The 21408-nt window shown below is 44.1% G+C and overlaps 1 protein-coding gene and 1 long non-coding RNA gene across 4 annotated transcripts in view; one reads left to right on the forward strand and one right to left on the reverse strand.

The window, feature by feature from the left end:
- The window catches only part of LOC148107743 (uncharacterized), a 41141-nt gene extending 30510 nt beyond the window's left edge, over positions 1-10631 (forward strand). For both annotated transcript variants that reach the window (XR_015721587.1, XR_015721588.1), the window contains exons 3-5: positions 5303-5381; positions 10040-10092; positions 10472-10631. This is a non-coding gene — a long non-coding RNA (uncharacterized LOC148107743). The remainder of the gene's footprint in view (positions 1-5302; positions 5382-10039; positions 10093-10471) is intronic.
- Positions 1-21408, reverse strand: part of B4GALNT3 (beta-1,4-N-acetyl-galactosaminyltransferase 3) — an 86802-nt gene that overhangs the window by 48261 nt on the left and 17133 nt on the right. The gene's annotated exons all lie outside the window — the stretch shown is intronic.

Genomic DNA, 21408 nt, shown 5'->3' on the forward strand with positions numbered 1-21408 from the left:
GGTTCATACTGTTAACCAAATTCTTGTGTTTTGCTGGGCCTCCCAGAACAAGCCCTTCATGGGAAAGGGCTTCAACCAGAAGCGTCAACTCTCACACCCGCAGAGGCACACGTGGGGTGCAGAGGGGCAGGGTGCCAGCAGCACCGCAGGCCACTTGGTTGCTTTTCTCTGAGTTCTGTCAGTCCATTCCCACCCGAGTTCTCCGCCTCCGAGAGTGTCCGAACTCTGAGACAGCAGGAAGTGTCTACTTTACGAGACAGCACCTAGGCTCAGGGACAGTCAGACAGGTGCTCCCTGCCAAGGGCAGTGTAAAATGATGGGGTAGAGTCATGCCATGGCGATTTTAAAGGTGGGCAAAGCCTCACTCACTAACCCTGAAACATGTTCAAAACATATGGTTATGTGAAAAAATGTTGCCATACAATGTTACAAAAGTGAAATGATCTAAAAAAAGTTTTTTTTTTAAACTGTCACAGCCAAGAACAGCCTAAGGAGACATAAATGAATATAATGCGATGATGTGAATGGAATCCTGAACAGAAAAAGGACATTTGAAAGGGAATAAGAATAAAGTATGTACCCTAATTAATAACAATGAATCAATATTAGTTTATTAATTATAACAAATGTACCATACTAATGTTAAGACATTAATAACAGAGGAAACGGGGTGTAAGGTAAATAAGAACTCCCTAGGAGCTGGCTCAGTCAGTGGAGTGGCAAGACTGATCTCAGTGGTGGTGAGGTCCAGCCCCACGTTGGACTTCGAAACCCACATTGGGTGTGGAGCCTAAAAAAAAAAAAAAAAAAAAAAGAACTCCTTGTACTATCTTTGCAATTTTTTGTGAATATAAAACTATTCTAAAATAAAAGTTTTATTTAAAAATGTACTTATGTCAGGGAGCCTGGGTGGCTCAGTTGATTAAGCGTCCGACTTGATTTCGGCTCAGGTCATGATCTCAGGGTCATGGGATCGAGCCCCAAGTCGGGCTCTGCACTCAGTGTGGAGTCTGCTTATTCCTCTCTCTTCTCCCCCAGCTCATGCTCTCTCTCTCCAAACATAAATAAACAAAAACTCTTTTTTAAAAATGTACTTATATCTACAAATAGAGAGGTTTACCTGTGTACATGTGTCATACAGGCATAAAGGAAACTCAGGAAGGCATATTAAACTTTTTAGGGTTCTTACCCCTAGGAAGACACTGTTTACATTATACACTTGTAATTTTTTAAAAAATGTATTTAAGTAGTAGAGATAGGAATGAAAATATAGGAGAATCAAAACTGGAACATTTTGCCATATTCTGTTGTTCCTATGATAGGAAGAGCACGGGCCTAGGTGTCCGGAGGCCAGAGTTTTTGGTCTTCGTTCTCCTGCTAGCTTTGTGATCCCAGTGACTCTCTCAGACAGACCCTCCGTTTTCTCACCTATAAAATGATGACATTTAGGGGCATTCCAAATGTTACCCTCTGTGATTTGATGATAAACACACACAAAGAAAAGCCTCGTGTTGTTAGCAGATCCATCAACGTTTTCTTTAAATAACAAAGCCCCCTAATGCATTTCAAAGTATTTCAACCCCTAAAAAAATCTGAACCACATAGAATTTTTCAGGGATATATCTACAGGTACACTGTAGTTTTAGAAGTTAAAAAAAAAATGGGGGAGACAAATTGGGTTACAGGCTGATTTTTAAGAAGACTATTGGCTGATGCTTAACTGGCTCAAATCTATGCAAATGAAGGAAGACAAAAAAAGATGGATGGAGTTGCAAATGGCAATGCTCCCACTTGTCACTGATCTAGGGCTCTTCATGGGAGAGGGTTGAAAATCCTTGGCGGGTTCCACAGAGCTTTGTTTCCAGTTCCCCATTCACCTCCCCCAACTCCTATCAACTCCAGATGCAAGACAATTTGAGAGGCAGACCTATTCAGACCCCTATCTCTCTGAAGATAGCAATCGTGGACCTGGTAATGTGAAACAAGGGTCTTCAGGACACCATCCCCCATGACAGCAAAGTGTGCCAGGGAGACAATATCTCATCCATTGCAAACATTCTGAAAATGGGATGAGAAAGAATGAGAGAAGCCAGGAACCACAAAAGTCAAACCTAAGGATAGGGGCAAATTTCTCCCCCAGGCAAATTTCAGCAAGAGCCAAGTCTTAATTTGGGGTTTATCCGAAGCAACTCACCTATCCAAGAAGGATGGGATGGAGGGGGCAGTGTAGATAGGACCCTCCTTTCCCTGGCTGGGCTCTTGGGAGTCCAAGGTTGGAGACTGCAGTGGGAATCAACAGGGAAGAAGGCTGTTGTGAGAGCCACTGTTGCTGTTGCCATTTCTCCGGGTAAAGTCAGCATGGTGGTCACCTGTAGCTCTCTTTATTCTTTCACCGATGATAATTTATTCTAGGACGACAGCCAAACCCCAGGTTGTCTCAAAGCACAGCTACCAAGTAACTAGTTAATTCCCTGGTTACATAGCGTAGACTATCTGTTAAATCCTATGATGAAGTCTTCATAAGACCAGAGGGATATGTATATGCACATGGAGGGAGGGGTGTGGGGTTTGAGGGCAGAGGGTAAAGAAAGAAATAGAAGGTTTAGGAATTTATCCTAACTTTAAAGAGTTTTTATATCCTCAAATTTGAGAACACTAGACTAATATGAAGAGAAAAAATAGATTTTTACAAAAGCACCAGCAAATATAACTTAATACAGCACAGACTAGTAGGTAGACGGTACACTAGTAAGTAAACAGTACATGCAGAATAATGGAGTGATTGGTATTGAATGGAGTTATTCTTTGGCTTCTTGAAAGTAGTAAATTTTTATAGGAGCCCAGCCTAGGCTCTCCGTGAGGTGAATTACTAACTGTGGCATTCAAGGCAGACAGGACTTTGGATCTGAAAGTCAGACCCACACTTTCATCCTGGTTCTGCACTCACCCATGCTGCCATCTTTGGTGAGTGGTGGCCCCTTTTCTGTTCTGGCTTCATGTCATAAAATAATAACGTTGCCCTTTCCAGGATGTTATAAGCATCAAAAAACGCCCATGTGCCCGCCCGCACACACACCTACACACACACACACACACACACACACACAAACCCATTACATATATAATTTGTGCTATGAGGTCCACGGAGGGAAAAAGTGCAAAGATCAATTCAAACCAGGTCTGCTTATTAGTTTCCAACATGAAATAAAAGAGATTTCAAAAGCAAACCAAACTGAATAGTGGTCTGTGTGATGTAGTCCACGCTCGTGCATGTGTCCGCCTGTGCATATGTCATACGCACATGTCAGCAAATACAATTAGTCTATCAATGACCCACCACTCGGCACAAAGAGGGGAAGAGACCCGCTTGGCAGGACACTAGTTCTGCCCAGTTCTGTGAGCTGTCTCAGCTGGTTTCTCCCTTATCTCAGCGGGACACCCAAAGCCTACTCCTCTCCCCCTCCACCGCTGCCAATGATTTTACAACGGTGGCTGGACACAGCCTGTAATTGCCTCCTTCTTCCCATGAAACCTACTGCCTTCTGGCAGCGTTTGGATGTCAAAGATACTAGAGGCCTGTGGTAACAGCAGCCTTCTCTGGAAACCCTTCCCGGTCGGTCCGCACTCCTGGGCTTCCTCAGCTCCCTTCTTTCCCCAGCTCATCTGCTTCTCTAATTGTCTTCCCTCAGCCTTCCTTCTTTCCCTGGGGTGACACAGGAGACTCCCCCAGTTTCTGACTAAGGAGGTCCAAAGGAGAGAGGGAGGGGTGTGAGGACAGTGCTGTGGGCAGCGGAGACATGGCTTTGTCTTGTTATCTTTAGCTACTGTGCAAGAAATCAATCTTACTGTACCTTTTCTCTGTAACTAACTCTGCCGATTGGTGGGGGAGGGGAGGGGAGCGTTAAAATCTCATTGTCTGGGACGCCTGGGTGGCTCAGTCAGTTAACTGTCTAGCTCTTGATGTCAGCTCAGGTCATGATCTCAGGTTCGTGAGATCAAACCCTACATAGGGCTCCACACTGAGCATGGAGTCTGCTTAAGATTCTCTCTCTCCCTCTGCACTGCCCCCTTCCTCCCTCAAAAATAAATTTAAAATCTCATTGTCTAAGGGCTGCCTGCTCAGCTTTAGGCTAGTAGTACTTGATAATACAAGGCAGGCTTATCTGTCACCTTGGCCAAACATCCTGGGGTACAAAGAAATGATCCTTGATTAGCGACCCAGTGACCGGCTGATAGAGCCTCGAGGCAAAGTGCCAGAGAAAGGGACATGACTCAGTCAATGGGCTTTAGAGTCACACAGACCTGCATTTGCCTCTTGGCCTTGCCATTTATCAGGTACACATCCTTGGACAGATTCTTACTCTCACTGAGCTTTGGTCTTCTCAACCAAAAACTGGAGTTAACAAGATAGAACAGAACGGAACTGAAAGAAACCTTCAAGTGGAATCATTGAACCAGACAGTATTTTTTAATTGAAGATCACATCCCATCAGTGGTCCATGAAATCTATTTAGTGGGTTGCAAACAGTATCTTTAAAAAATGAAAAATGTCCCAGTATCCCCCTTAGTTGCAATAAGTATTGTACTGTTAAACTTTTGTTCCAGTTATGTCTACATGTAAGTGGGTGTGTTGTACTGGCAATGTAAAGTGTACTTTCTTGGTGGATCATGTAACAAGTTTGAGTTCCTGTCATGGAAGGATCGGCAGAGATCTGGAGAAGAAGTAGCCGATGATGTCGCAACAGCCTCCCACATGGAATAAAGGTTGACCTAAAACTCATTCATTCATTTTTCCTAAACTAACGACCCAGCCTGCATTCGCACACATACTCCCAGAAGCTCTCTTCCGGTGTCTTCCTCCGTGTCCCTCCCCAAACCCTGGGCCTTTGGCTTAGCATCCATACTGCAGCTCCACGGGCGGGGCCTGGCTGCATCTCCCCAGTCAAACCATAAGCTCCCCAAGCGCAGGCTGGTAACTTCTTATGCTTTCTCAACAGCTGGCAGTACAGGCTCTGCACAGTGGGTCTTCAACAGCCAGGGGGTGGGCCCAGGCTTGCGCAGGGAGAAGGGCAACTAGGTCCCTTTAGAATCGGACTCAACAAGCACTGTGCTGGTGCTATTTCTGACATCATATTTAATTTCAAAGGAACCCCATGAGGCAGCAGGGAGGTCAGGAATTATTATTCCAATTTGAAGGGTAAAGAAACTGAGGTCCACCCAACAAGGAAGCAGCAGAGATTTGAATGCTAGTCCAATTTTCTTATTACTAACTCATTCATTTCTTCATTTATTCTTTCAACAGATACTTAATGAATGCCTGCTATATGGTAGGCACTGTGCCCAACAATGAAGACATACAGATGAACAGTCACTGACCTCAAGTAAGAAGTAACAGGCACTTAACACTTGAATATGGTAAATGTGGGGTGCCTGGGTGGCACAGCGGTTAAGCGTCTGCCTTCGGCTCAGGGCGTGATCCCGGCGTTATGGGATCGAGCCCCGCGTCGGGCTCCTCTGCTGGGAGCCTGCTTCTTCCTCTCCCACTCCCCCTGCTTGTGTTCCCTCTCTCGCTGGCTGTCTCTCTCTCTGTCGAATAAATTAAAAAAAAAAAAAAAAGACTCCAGCTGGAAGGGACGCCTGGGTGGCTCAGTTGATGGGGCGTCTGCCTCCGGCTCGAGTCGTGGTCCCAGGGTCCTGGGATTGAGCCCCACATCCAGTTCCTTGCTCAGCAGGGACCCTGCTTCTCCCTCTGCCTGCTGCTCCTCCTGCTTGTACTTGCGCTCTCTCTGACAAATGGATGGATAAAATCTTAAAAAAAAATGAATATGGTAAATGCTTAGAAAGAGGGTTGGAGAGAGGCGGCTGAATTGGAGACACATTTCATGACTGTATGGGGGAGGTGAGAGGACTAGCAGTTTTTATATTTTACTTAAATTCAACTCTATAGTGTTGGATTTTCTTTTCCTTTCTTTCTCTCTTTCTTTCTTTTTTTTTTTAAACAACGAGCGTGCATTACTTTTACAATCTTAAAAAGGAAGTAGGTGGTCAACAGTGTCAAATGCTGCAGAGGTGAGTGGGATGAGGTTGGAGAATTGGGCTCTACCAAGGTTCACAGACCTCAGGTGACTTGCTTTGGTAATCAAGGGCTCACGTGCCTGGTAAACATTAAGAAAGGGAAGAGCAGAATTTGGTTCAGGGGCGAAGGGGAGGTGGGGAGTGGGGGGAAGAAGAGAAGCTGACCGTGGCATCTTTCATCTGACAAGCTCCAAGCTTCTGAAAGATGTTCACTCACTACTCCACACAGCAAGGCGGAGTTAGCAGTGAGCCTGAGGTACATTTCCCAGGTCAGAAATCTGAGACACAGATGGGAAGGATGCTTGGTGCAAGAGCCTGCAAAGGATTTGACACCTGACAGAAAAGAAGTCATGGCTCCCAAGAAACTCTTTGAGGGAGGTGGCGTTTGGAAGGAAGAAGATGGCGTGTGAGCGCAGTCAGGGTCCTGTGGCCAAGGACCTCTGAGATAGTGGGGCGTGGTCACTAAGTGGGTGGTGGATAGGTATGTAGGTGAGAGAGAACAGGTAAGCAAGGCCGAGGCTGTAAAGCAGGGAGGCCTTGTGGTCACGTGAGTCACTGCGCACACTCCCTACAATTCCCAGGATCTCACTGCTGGGAAACATCAGTCAGCGCTTGCAAACTCCAAACATCCTACCTATTGCCTCTGCTGAGTCACTGCATCTGTCTAGTGGTTCCTACTCAGGAACTTGTTTAAACAAAAAGGAAACAGTGCTCATGGATGTCACTCCTCCTCAGATAATAGCAAGGACTTTCATACTCTGCATGTGTGTGCTAAGAATACCACTCACCGCTTCACTGGCTTCCCAGATTTTAACTTCTCTCCTTAGGTCTTTCTTGGCCTCTCTTCCTGAGATTTTTCATTTCCTCTTTTTTCTGTCTGTGGTTTCTCCTTTCTTCTTCCAATCTCTCTGCATCTGTCTCCCAGCCCTCTATCCCTATGCCGCTTTCCACGTCCCTATCATTTGGAATTAATGCAAAACTGGGAGAACTCTCAAGGCGGTGCTATAATATTCCACCTCCAAGGAAGTCCCCCCAGGGGCATAATTATGAGGCACTGAGTGCAGCTGCCAGGCAGAAGAGGAGCTCAGCAATGACAGCTGCTACAAGTCAGAGCGTCTGACAAAGACAAGGGGGCAGGAGGGTGCTGGAGGCCCAGCTCAGGACACAGGAAGCCCTGTCAACAGGTGGCTTGAGCAAGGTCAGCCAACTGGGTCCATGCCCTAAGGGGACGTGATGGAGAAATCACTCATAAACAAGCTAATCTGCCTAGACCGGATCTCCCCTCCTAGGATAGAAACCTGATCCTTACCCTGTGTGTTTAGTTTATCGTGAAACCCAACAAGATCCCTGGGCTTCTTTTCCCCTTGTCCTTTACTCTCAGACTTCGGGGACGCCTACATCTCACTGGGGCAATGGAACAAGCTCTATGACAGAGGAAGTAATAAAGGGTGGGGAAAAGACCCCCATCCCAACTGGCTAGGGAGCACTCAAACTTTTACACTGGCCCATCAGTCAATCCTATGCACTGAGCACCTGATGCAGGTAGACTGTGGCACCGGGTTCTGTGTGAAGAGGCAGAGGCAGGAGATGACACTCACCTTGTTGAGAGAATAGGGTAGTTCCTGATTTGGTGCCTATCAGGAACATCTAAAAGTACTTAATAAAAATAATGATTCCTGGACCCTACCATACCAACAAAATTAGAATTTCATATATTTAACAACGTCTCATGATTCATTAGCACCACCAACTTTGGGGACCCAACAGATCACATCACTGTGCAAACCCCCACCTCTAGTCTCTGACCTCTACTTCTCTAAGCTTTGTGTAAAGATAACGTTAGAAAGGATGCTGTTTCCTGCTTAGAATATGGAAAACAATAATTATAGGAGTCCGATCTCAGTTAATTTTCACAATAACCCTACCAATAGGGTAGTATGAGTAGTACTATCCCCATTTTATGGATGAAGAAAGTTAAGGTGAAAGAGGTTAAATAATTTGTCAAGGAATACTCAGCTAAGTAAGAAGTGGAGCTAGGATTCAAACTCAGGTTTACCTAGGCGTGAGTTTCAAATACGTGACCAGGGCTACAACACCAGCCCTGATGACTGAGAATAAATGCCAGCCCTGGCAATGGAGCACAGTACTGGAGACTCACTAATGGGCAGGCATTGCCTCTTTAGTTGTTAGGTTGTAGGGAGGTTTAGAGAGTTAACAAATGAATTTTTGAGTGCCTGCCCCAGGCAAGACACTATTCCAGGTACAGAGAGCATGGGCTCTACATTGCACTATGGTCCATGTAACTCACACAAAGTGTGTGTTTGCACTTACATATGGCCTGCTTCATTTACTTAAGTTACCTGCTTGGACCTTAAGTTTCTGACACCCCCCCCCCCGAGCTAAATGTACAAAGGTAGAATGGCCAACACCAGGTACACAACTCTCATGATGCTATCCCGGCACCATCTCAAGCTTCCTAAAGTGAGACTCTCAGTCCCTAGAAGCTTCTCCAGCCCCCTAAAACAGTCCTGTCCTCAGATTTTACGTTGTTGGGGTCTCTGGGTTCTGACCCAGACTCCTACCAGATTTTGGGTCTTCTCTCCACACCAAAGCTCCATTGTTGTGCCCCTAGATTCATCAACTTGCCATTTATCATTGGATTTCCCAATTCTACTATCCAGGTGACACCATCATTGAGATTCTTTTCAGGGTAGGACAATGTTCCCTTGACCGCCCAGCTTGCTGGAGGGAGCCTCTTTAAGGACGGACTTGGGTAATCCAAGAAGACAAAGCCTCTTTAAGGACGGACTTGGGTAATCCAAGAAGACAAAGCCTCTTTAAGGATGGACTTGGGTAATCCAAGAAGACAAAGTTATACATGCTGCCTTATCAATATAAATCCCTCTACTTTGCCATTCTGCGTCTTCTAACCTAGCCCCACATGTCTGCTTTCCTCAACTTGTTATTCCAATCTGAACATTTTCTTTTTCCGTAGCTGCCATCCGGCCATACCCGCCTCTCCCACCTCTCCCAAGCCTGTCATCTTACGCATGTACAAATCCTTGCTTCCTGACTACTAATCGAAATGGGCACATGGGTAGATATAAACATACAAGGAACATATCAAGAACAAAGTAAAATCAGGAAGTCAACATTAAATGGGGCCACAGGTATAGTTATTTAAATTCGACATGGGTCAGAAAGCATCATTCTAGTGCATGGTAGGGGGCAATGATTTGGAGCATCCAAAGCAGCATAATATAGCCTTGCAGTGACCTGTAGCCTAACGTGTCTACTCTTTGGGTGGAACTGGACATGGGTGGAAATTGTGGTATGGGAGCTGGGGGGTTGAGCATCTCATTCAAAACCACCTCTCAGCAGTAAGAAACATAAAGGTCGGCTTCATGATACCCAATCAGAAGCAGCATCAAATAGGAAGAGGGAAAAACAATCTCTCTTCAGGTCAAATATAGGTGCTGCTAAGGTATTAATAAGCCCAGGACAAAGCACAGAAGACTTGGCAAATGGCCAGGGCAGTGGGGGTGAGGAGGGCATAAAGCTAGAAGGTTAAGGCAGGTCTGTTTATTGTTCAGCCACTACACAGGAAATCTGGGGTGGGAGTGGAAGAGGACGGAGGGGTGAGGGTGGGAAGAGCTAAGGAACCCAATGTGCACCAGCCCCAGGAGGGGACTTAAGGATCGCGGTGACTGGAAACAACCTGAGGTGCTTAGAGTAGGAAATCAAAAGGCTTTGAGGATGGTTGTGCTATTGAACAAGAGGCACGACAAGAAGATGGCAAGAACAACTTAGGAATGCTGGGTTTGGGAATGTTGATGACGAAAACAAGAAAAATAAAATGTCTACATCCTGACTTGGAGATAAGGTGATATGTAGGAATGGAGAGGGAGAGGGGCGCCTGGGTGGCTCGGTTGCGTTGAGCGTCCGATTCTTGGTTTTGCCTCAGGTCATGATCCCAGGACGTGAGATTGAGCCCTGCACTGGGGTCCAAGCCCAGTGGTAAGTCTGCTTGAGATTCTCTCTCCCTCTCCCTCTGCCCTTCCCCCAGCCCACGCACATGCTCTCTCTCTCTCAAATAAATAAATAAATCCTTAAAAAAAAATGGAGGGGGGAGACCAAGCATGACAGGGAAGAAGCTACTACCTGTCCAATGCAACAAGAATGAATGAAGTCAGTTCTTCAGAAAATTAAACAAATATTTACCATACAACCCAGTAATTTTACTCCTAAGTATATCCCCAAAAGAGTTGAAAATGGGAATTCAAAGAAATACTTGTACATCAATGTTCATAGCAGCACTACTTACAATAGCCAAGGTAGAAGCAAACCAAATGTCCATCAACAGGTAAATGGATAAATGAATATTCTTCACCCATAGAAAGGAATGAAGTACTACTAACATGCTACGATATGGATGAATCTTGAAAACATTATGCCACAAGGGAAACAAAAGAAAAAATGAACTTGTGGGACTTCATCGAAATAAAAAGCTTCTGCACAGCCAAGGAAACAGTCAAAAAAACTAAGAGGCAGCCCACGGAATGGGAGAATATATTTGCAAATGACACTACAGATAAAAGACTGGTATCCAAGATCTACAAAGAACTTCTCAAACTCGATACACGTGAAACAAATAATCAAATCAAAAAATGGGCAGAAGATAAGAAAAGACACTTTTCCAATGAAGACATACAAATGGCTAACAGACACATGAAAAAATGTTCAAAATCATTAGCCATCAGGGAAATTCAAATCAAAACCACCTTGAGATACCACCTTATGCCAGTTAGAATGGCAAAAATTGACAAGGCAGGAAACAAGAAATGTTGGAGAGGATGTGGAGAAAGGGGATCCCTCTTACACTGTTGGTGGGAATGCAAGTTGGTACAGCCACTCTGGAAAACAGTGTGGAGGTCCCTTAAAAAGTTAAAAATTGAGCTACCCTATGATCCAACAATTGCACTACTGGGTATTTACCCCAAAGATACAGACGTAGTGAAGAGAAGGGCCATATGCACCCCAATGTTCATAGCAGCATTGTCCACAATAGCTAAATCATGGAAGGAGCTGAGATGCCCTTCAACAGATGACTGGATTAAGAAGATGTGGTCCAGGGGCGCCTGGGTGGCACAGTGGTTAAGCGTCTGCCTTCGGCTCAGGGCGTGATCCCGGCGTTCTGGGATCGAGCCCCACATCAGGCTCCTCCACTGGGAGCCTGCTTCTTCCTCTCCCACTCCCCCTGCTTGTGTTCCCTCTCTCGCTGGCTGTCTCTATCTTTGTCAAATAAATAAATAAAATCTTAAAAAAAAAAAAAAAGATGTGGTCCATATATACAATGGAATATTACTCAGCTATCAGAAAGAACGATTTCTCAACATTTGCTGCAACATGGATGGCACTGGAGGAGATTATGCTAAGTGAAATAAGTCAAGCAGAGAAAGACAATTATCATATGGTTTCTCTCATCTATGGAACATAAGAACTAGGAAGATCAGTAGGAGAAGAAAGCGATAAAGAAGGGGGGGTAATCAGAAGAGGGAATGAAGCATGAGAGACTATGGACTCTGAGAAACAAACTGAGGGCTTCAGAGGGGAGGGGGTGGGGGAATGGGATAGGCCGGTGATGGGTAGTAAGGAGGGCACATATTGCATGGTGCACTGGGTGTTATACGCAACTAATGAATCATCGAACTTTACATAAAAAACCAGGGATGTACTGTATGGTGACTAACATAATATAATAAAAAAACATTAAAAAAAAAAAAGATGTGGTCCATATATACAATGGACTATTACTCAGCCATCAGAAAGAACGATTACCCAACATTTGCAGCAACATGGACGGGACTGGAGATTATGCTAAGTGAAATAAGTCAAGCAGAGAAAGACAATTATCATATGGTTTCTCTCATCTATGGAACATAAGAACTAGGAAGATCAGTAGGAGAAGAAAGGGATAAAGAAAGGGGGGGGTAATCAGAAGAGGGAATGAAGCATGAGAGACTATGGACTCTGAGAAACAAACTGAGGGCTTCAGAGGGGAGGGGCGTGGGGGAATGGGATAGGCCGGTGATGGGTATTAAGGAGGGCACATATTGCATGCTGCACTGGGTGTTATACGCAACTAATGAATCATGGAACATTGCATCAAAAACTGGGGATGTACTGTATGGTGACTAATATAACAAAATAAAAATTATAAAAAAATAAATAAATAAAAAATAAAAATAAATTTTAAAAAAGAAAACATTGTGCCAAGTAAAAGAAGCCAGACACAGAAGTCACATATTATATGAATTCATTTATACAAAACATCCAGAATAAGTAAATCCAAAGAGACAGAAAGCAGCTTAGAGGTTGTCAAGAGCCTGGGGGTAAAAGGAATGGAGAATGACTACTGCATGGGTAGAGTCTCCTTTGGGGATGATAAAAAATGTTTTGGAACTAAATAACACTGTCAATGTAATAAATGCCACTGAATTGTACACTTTATTATTTATAAAGATTTTATTTATTTATTTGACTGAGAGAGAGTGTGAGCGGCGGGGCAGGGGGGGGGCGGGGGAGGAGCAGAGGGAGAGGAACAAGTCAACTCTGCACTGAACATGGAGCCCAATGAGGGGCTCAATCCTATCACCCTGGGATCATGACCTGAGCCAAAATCAAGAGTTGGATGCTTAACGAACTGAGCCACCTAGGTGCCCCCTGAATTGTACAATTTAAAAGGTCAATATTATATGAATTTCACCTCAATTTAAAAAAAACAAGTGAATAAATGAATGAGTGAATGAATGAAGGCAGCAAGGGAGTCTAGGGAACAAGGCTTAAAGATATCAAAATAGAAAGGCAGGAACCAGAGATGGGCAAGGGACAGAGATACTACCCTTTGTTCTCTACTTCTCAATTCTTTTTCTGCCATGATCCTTGACAGGTGACACGGCATGACATATCTATGGGCATATTTTAGAGTTTTTCACAATTCTCAAGAACCTAACAAATTCCAACCTTTTCTCTACCCCTCAAGAAAGGGTACTGGAATACACGTGAGGGACAAGGATGTAAAACTTTTATACTTATAGATACATATACAGACATAAAATATATACTATTAGTAAAATATAATAAATGTATACTTTTTTTTTAAAGATTTTATTTATTCATTCGACAGAGATAGAGACAGCCAGCGAGAGAGGGAACACAAGCAGGGGGAGTGGGAGAGGAAGAAGCAGGCTCATAGCGGAAGAGCCTGATGTGGGGCTCGATCCCATAACGCCGGGATCACGCCCTGAGCCGAAGGCAGACGTTCAACCGCTGTGCCACCCAGGCGCCCCAATAAATGTATACTTTTAAATTTTAAATCATTCATGGGTGCCTGGGTGGCTCAGTTGGTTGAGTGTCTGCCTTTGGTTCACGTCATGATCCGGACGTCCTGGGATTGAGCCCCGCTTTAGGCTTCCTGCTCAGTGGGGAGCCTGCTTCTCCCTCTGCCCCTCCCCTGGCTCTTGCTCGCTCACCCGCTCTCTCTCGCTCTCTCTCTCTCAAAAATAAATAAATAAAATCTTTAAAAAATTTTTTAAATCATTCATGAACACTGATATTCCTGTAGTTCTTAAAATCAAATGGCCCCTGCTTCCATTACTTTTTATGGGGATACAATTTTAAGTAAAGATAAGATAGCTACCCAAGGGCAAGACTTAACCCTGAACAGCTCTGGCACAGTCAGGGCCACCATCAGTCTATTTAGTGCCTTTGTGCCCTTCCTCCAAGCACAAAGCTTGGTAAGTGGAGTTCATGCTAGATTTTGGTTCCCACACACACCCTGGCAGGGGAGCACCTATGCAGTTTACAACATATGAGAGAAATGAGAGAAAATCTACATAAGTAGAGAAATATTCCATTTTTATGGACTGAAAGATTCAATATTACTAAGATGTCCATTCTCCCCCAATTTTATTCCATTCAAAATACCAGCAGACTTTTTCTAGAACTTAATGGGCTGACTCTAAAACGTAAAGAAAGTCTGAAGGACCATAAATAACCCCAACAATCATAAAGAAAAAGAACAAAGTTGGAAGACTTAACAAGATTTCAAAATTTACAATAAAGCAACAGCAATTAAGACAGTGTGATACTGGTGTCAAATCTGGACTGTTTCAACAGCCTAACAGAGAGTCCAAATACACACACACTTATACACACACACACACACACACACACGATTATCAAAAAGGATTCCAATGTAATTCAACGGAGAAAGGAAAACAGGAAAATCTTTCCAATGGAATTGGTACATATCAATATTTGTATGGAAAAAAATTAACAGTAATCCATACCTCACACCATACACAAAAATCAATTCGAAATGATCACATACCTAAACTCAAAAGCTAGGGCACCTGGGTGGCTCAGTCGGCTAAGTGTCTGCGTTCAGCTCAAGTCATGATCCCAGGGTCCTGGGATCAAACCCCACGTTCAGCTCCCTGCTCAGCGGGGAGTCTGCTTCTCCCTCTCCTTCTCCCTCTGCCCCTCCCTCCCCCACTCATGTGTGCTCTCTCTCTCTCTCTCTCTCAAATAAATAAACTCTTAAAAAAATAAATAAAAGAGCCTTCCAAAAAAAAAAAAAAAAGAACTACTGATATAAGCACCAACATGGACAAATCTCAAAACCACTTCTGGTGAAAGTCCCAGACAAAAGAGTACATACAGTATGACTCCATTCACATATGAAGTTCGAGAACAGGCAAAGCAAATCTACTACAGAAATCAGAAGAGTGGTTGCCCTAAGCAGGAAATTATTAAAAAGGGGGCTTTAGGGAATATTCTGAGGTGGCTGAAAATGTTCTGTGATTTGGGTAATGGTAGCATGGGTATATACCCTGAACTAAGTGTGCAACTAAGATGCATATTACCACATGTAAATTATTCCTCAATAAAGAAAAAAACATACAGGAATATTCTGAGACCAAATACAAATGGGTTTTTTGGTGGGTAGGAATTTATTGGGAAAACAAGATACACAGATTTTATGGAGGCCTTGTGGAAAAAATGAGGATTTAAGATATACATAAATCAGATCAGGGTACCATGAATCCTCAAATCACTATGGGACTGAATTCCTTGCCACTCAAACTTGTCTCGTTTTTTCAGAAAGAGCTATCATATTTAGGGAACGGAATTTAGATGAGGTTAGTCTGAGAACACAGGTATGGTGCAATCTAGGAGGCTTATAAGAGAAGAGGTTAAGGAGGCTAAGGATAATGGCTGGAAAAAATATCCATTAGTCTGGTCAATAGGAGACTTCATTTCCAGTCTGTTTACATATTTGTAAAACAAGCAGGTTTGTTCATATTATCTTTGAGATTCTTTCTGCTCCAAAATTTTTAACCTACAAGTGGAAACCCCAGCTGTGGATAACAATCATCCAGGAAACTTTTGGAAAATGCTAATGCCTGGGTCCTGCTCAGACCAAATAAATCAAAGTATCTGAGGAATGGAGGGGACGGTAAAAAGCAATTTTTTTTTGTTTCTTTATAACTCTAGACCCTGGGGCACACATCCCACAGACCCCTCCCACAATTTTTTAAATTAGTAAACTTATTTTTTTAAGAGCAATTTGAGGGTCAAAGTAAAATTGAGCAAAAAATACAGAGTTCCTTGATACCCCCTGTCCAAAATACCCACAAACTCCCCAACAATCAACATTCTCATCAGAATGGTACATTTGTTACAATCGATGAACCCATATTGACACAGCATTGTCACCCAAAGTCCATAGTTTATGATAGGGTTACTAGTGTCTCTCTCTGCATTGTACATATTATGGGTTTTGACAAACGTATAATGACATGCAGCTACCACCGTAGTATCATACGGAATAGTTTCACTGGCCTAAAAGTCCTATTTGCTCTTCGTATTCATGCCGCCCCTCCCCCTAACCCCTGGCAATCACTGACTTTCTTCTTATGTCTCCATACTTTTGCCTTTTCCAGAATGTCAACTAGTTGTAATCACACCGCATGCGGCCTTTTCAGATTGGCTTATTTCAACGCAGTAATGTGCATTGAAGGTCCTTCCAGGTCTTTATAGAGCTTGATGGCTCATTTCTTTTCAGTACATTGTCTGAATGTACCAGTTTAGTGAACCATTCACCTACAGAAGGACATCTTGATTGCTTCCAAGTGTTGGTAATTATGAATAAAGCTGCTATAAACATCTGTGTGCAGGTTTTTGTGTGGACATAATTCTTCAACTCCTTTGGGTAAATACCAAGGAGCATGACTGCTGGATTATATGGTAAGAGTATGTCTAGTTTTGAAAGAAACAGCCAAATTGCCTTCCAAAGTGACTGTACCATTTTGCATTCCCACCAGCACTGAAAGCTCCATATCCTTGCCAGAATTTGGTGTTCTCCGCATTTTGGATTTGGGCTATTCTTGCAGTGTGTGCATTGATATCTCACTGCTGTTTTCACTTGTAATTCCCTACTATCATATGATGTTGGACATATTTTTCATACGCTTATTTGTCATCGGATGTCTTTAGTGAGGTATCTGTTCATGTCTTTTGCCCATTTTTAAATCAGGCCATTCTTTTTCTTATTGTTGAATTTAAGAGTTCTTTGTATATCCTGAGCCCAGTATAAGATATGTCTCTTTGAAATTATTTTCTCCCAGTCTGAGGCTTGTCTTCCCATTCTCTTGACATTGGTTTTTGCAAAAGTTTTTAATTGTAATAAAGTCCAGCTTATCAATTATTTCTTTTATGGATTGTGCCTTTGGTGTTCTATCTAAAAAGTCATGCCATACCCAAGGTCGTCTGGGTTTTCTCTTACGTTATCTTCTAGGAGTTTTATAGTTTTGCTTTTCAGGTTTAGGTCTATGATCCAGATTGAGTTGAATTGATTTCTGTGAGAAGTGTAAGGTCTGTGTCTAGATTCTTTTTTTTTTTTTTCTTTTTTTGCATGTGGAGATCCAGTTATTCCGGCACCATTTGTTGGAAAGACTATCTTTGCTCCATTCTATCACCTTTGCTCCTTTGCCAAAGATCAATTGACTATTTGTGGATCTGTTTCTTTCTCCCTTCCTTCCTTCTTTCCTCCCTCCCCCCTCCCTCCCTCTTTCCCTCTCTCTCTCTCTTTCTTTCTTTTTTTGTGGGCAGCAAAGCAAGGTTTATTGAGCAATAGCAAAGTGATTGTACGAAGCTCCCAAGGAGGGAGGGGACCCAAGAGGGTTGCCCTATGTGGGTCTGTTTCTAGGATCTCTATTTTGTTCCACTGATTTGTCCATTTCTTTCTTCTTGTTTAAAAAAAGATTTTATTTATTTATTTACGAGAGAAGAAGAAGCAGTGGGGAGGGACAGGGGGGGGGAGAGAGAGAGAGAGAGAGAGAGAGAAGCAGACTCCCTGATAATCCGGAAGCCTGACTCGGGGCTTGATCCCAGGGCCCAGAGATCATGACCTGAGCTGAAGACAGACGTTTAACCAACTGAGCCCCCCAGGTGCCCCACAGTGTGTAAGTTTAAAGCATACAACGTGTTGATTTGATACATTTCTATATTGCGATATGATTACCACTACAGAGTTAGCTAACACCTCTATTGTGCCACATAATTACCTTTTTTTTGTGGTGATAACAATTAAGATCTAGTCTTACTAACTTTGAAGTTTATAACACAATATTGTTGACTATAATCACTGTGCTGTGCATCAGCTCTCCCCCTTGAAGTTTTTAACTCTCAGACTTGTCCACACTGAGCCTCTAGCAATTTGTCAATTACAGTTTAGGTTTTCCCCTGCTGGCGCCGGTTCCCATGGAAGTTTCTGCTCCAGTATGTTTTGTTTTAAAATTAACTATGCTTAAGTATAATTTGTATACAACAAAATGTACCCATTTTAAGTGAACCGTCCTGTGAGTGTTGACAAATGTATACGCTTGTATAGCCTCCACTCTTCTACGTCAATTATTTTTTAAGCTTCCTGGATGACCCAGTATACAGCCAGGGTTGAGAACTATTGCTCTGTCATTCTTCATTGCCAGCCAAGGCCCTGGGACTGCCAATCCTGAGGTTATTCACTTATTTCTGGGTCATGGTTTCTTCACATCTTTTGTTTCTAGATGGAATACCTGTAAACACCATCCCACCACAAGGGGTCTCAATTTGCTGATTGCCCATGTTATAAAGTCAGGTTCAAAATGGAGATAGAAAATTTATTTAAAAGATTATGTGATTCATCTATCCTTCATGTATCTATTGAGCCTGTACCCATTTAGCATAGCTGGTTCCTTCCTCCCCTTCTCTCAACTTGAGCTGCGCTTGGACTGTAAGGACCTCTTTCCTCTCCCTGCCCACCCTCCCCAGGGAACGTAGTAGCCTCTTCTGTCAGATCGGGCTCTTCATCATGCCCCTGGCACATCCTTGCTTGTTCCCTCTGTCCTCAAGCTCCTTTATCTCCATCGAAGCCCTATGCACCATTTAAGTCCTAATTCAAATCCCACCTCCACCACAAAGCCTTCCTCCCCTAGCTAGATTTTATTTCTCTTACTTCTATCAGGCACTTGAGCACATAATCATGCTCCCAATGCCCTACAGCTCACCTTGCTTTAGTTGTTCAAATAATCAAATTCATTAAACACATATGGAATCAGTTAAGGACTTTCTTTGAAGTGGGCATAATGCTAGGTTCTGGTTGATAGAGTGGTGACTAAGACAAAAAATAGACATGTTTCTTGCCCTTACATGACAGACTAAACAAGTGTAATAAGCTCTACCCAAGGTGAGAGGGTTTCTGAATGCCGGAGAGAGCATTGTCAAGGGAATGCATTATTTCTGATCTATACATGCATCTGTGCAAGAAAACCACAGCTCTTAGAATGGGTGGAGTTCACACTTCTTCGTATCTCCTGCAGTTTACACACACCACATGATCAAATATTCATTGGGTGAAACAACTCATGAAGCAGGTACCACTGGGAAGGTATGGGGTCACTACAGGGGGCAATTTAGCATCCTCCAACATCAAGCATTTTCCCCCCATTTTCTCCTCTTTCCTTTCTACTTCGTTGTCTCCTTCCTTCTCTGTTACTTGTTCCATTTCCAGTCTTCACTGGCTTAATCCTGGATCAGCCTGGGGCCCAGAGCATTCTGGGCCATTGCTTAGCTATGTACTCCTTTATCTTTTCATCATCCTTTACTTCTTAGCTCATCCCATCTGGAGAGAAAGTGCAGACCTAAGTTTTTTTGTTTTTTTTTAACCTTGGCTACCAATTAGCGTCACCTGGAAAGGCGATGCTTCGTTCCCCCTCTTCTCATATCTAATTGATTAACTTGAGGTGAGGTCTGGTATGGATAGTTCTGAAAGCTCCCCAGGTGATTCAAACGTGCAGCCAAACTGAGAACCACTGGGATAGATTAAGGATTTCAAAGCCTCCCCCTTCTCAGCTGAGGGTGATGGCCCCCAGACATAACCACGGAACCTGGCGTGTGCCGACAGTGGCATTGTTTGCACTTGGGGCGGGGTAAGGACAGACGCTTCAGATCTCTAGCATCTCAGCTCTGTACTGACCGCCACTGACAAAGTGAAGCCAGCACCCTGGAGAAGGCGGGGACAGCAGATTTGTTAATAGCGGAATGCTGCGAGCAAGGAGGCAAACCTCCCTGTGAAGCAGCAATCACGTGGTCCTGATGGGGTCAAGGGAAGATAAGAGGTAATACCTGAAAAGTAGCTGGCGTAGCATTTCATTCTCAATAAATGCCAGTTTTTACAGTGATAGAGTACTTTTATATTCATATTCAAACTGTTTACACAAGAAGGAGCAGCAAGTAGAATGAGTTCCATTTTACAGATGGGAAATAGAAGTTTAGAGGGATTACCCCACCCCCACAGGGCAGCTCACTGTGCAAGACAACTCACGTGCACCACAGCATGCACTGGCTAATACGTGAGCGCTCTCACTCAACTTGACTGCAAGATTATTCACCACAAAACCCTGAACAAGGTAAGTAACCTCTCTGAACTTCAGTTTCCTCATCGGTAAGAAGAGGATAGGTTCCATGCTCTCTAGGTTTCCTTTCAGTGTAAGTCTGCAAGTAACCCAGGAGATGTCCTGGGGCTGGGACTTGGCACACTGCTGAAGAATATCAGTTTCCCACCTGCTGCGCCATGGCCTTCTAGTGGGCTTCAAATGGGTAACAGATGTGCCAAGTACCAACCCCCTGGGGTCCTGGGGCAGCAGAACTCCAGGGCTGGCTGCATTCATCCACAAATACCTTTCTCTCTTTACCCTCATGTGGGATACCAATATCTTTTCCCGTCACTTTCTCTGTGTGCCAATAAGAAAAAGATTGCGAAGCACTAAATCCAATTATTTACTTGGTGTCGAGTGGGAGGCTGGATTTAGTCTGTACACCCAGGATAGTTTGGGGATATGCTCTTCTCCTTATTGCCCCCAGCTGCCCTTTCTAGAAACCACCAGTCCACCGTGGAGGTGCTATATCAGCAGTTTCTGTCCTACACAGCCACCCGGAAAGAGAAAAAAGATAGAAATATTTTAACGCAAGAGGCCTTGGAGAAAGTGGCAGCTTCAAGGCCCCACCCTCCATGCAGAGGAACCCGTGTCCTAGGCTTTCTCTGCCCCAAAGGCAGAGGCAGGAATGTGCCCGAGAGCAGACCTGGAGGGCTGTGTCCATGGCTCCCTGCAAGGAGACTTAGAACTCCCCGCAGGCGGCCCAGCCCGGCTGCCTGGGCCCAGCCACAGCTGCTGGCAAGGAGTCTCCAGGTCTAAAATTAGCCTCCGGCTCTCCACCCAGGCAGTTCCACCATTCAATCTGGCAGACGAGGCCCTGCGGTGAGGTAATGACTGGGAGCCTGTCTGGCCCAGGACAACAAGGGGTTAGGAGAAGGCAGCACAGAGCAAAGCCCCACTTTCCCATCATGGTCAGCCTCAGGCTGGAACTGGGGAAACAGGGGAAGCAAGAGCATCCACGTATGTGGGACGTGACTTTTGCTTTGCTTCTGTTTTTCCTCCACGCCTGCGCCTATCGGGTATACCCTGTCCTATTCTTCACTCAGGGCACGCCAAGGCAAGGAAAGCACACTTCCTGAGAGTTTAAGATGTGCCGGGTTTTCAATCGGCCACCACAACCTTGTGAGGTCAGGATCATAATCCCATTATATTGAACACCACAAGGATGCTCACCAAATTAGCTGACCTAAGTCAGTAACCCTGAGAGGAAGAATCCAGAAGGATCAGTCCCCTTCTTTTGGAGGGGAAGTCTGCTTCCTGGAGGGGCACCTCTAGGGAGGACTTCCTCCCTGAG

Source organism: Ursus americanus, chromosome 25 (assembly GCF_024610735.1).
Source record: "Ursus americanus isolate L20-20 chromosome 25, mUrsAme1.1.p, whole genome shotgun sequence".
In the NCBI taxonomy this organism is placed as follows: domain Eukaryota; kingdom Metazoa; phylum Chordata; class Mammalia; order Carnivora; family Ursidae; genus Ursus; species Ursus americanus.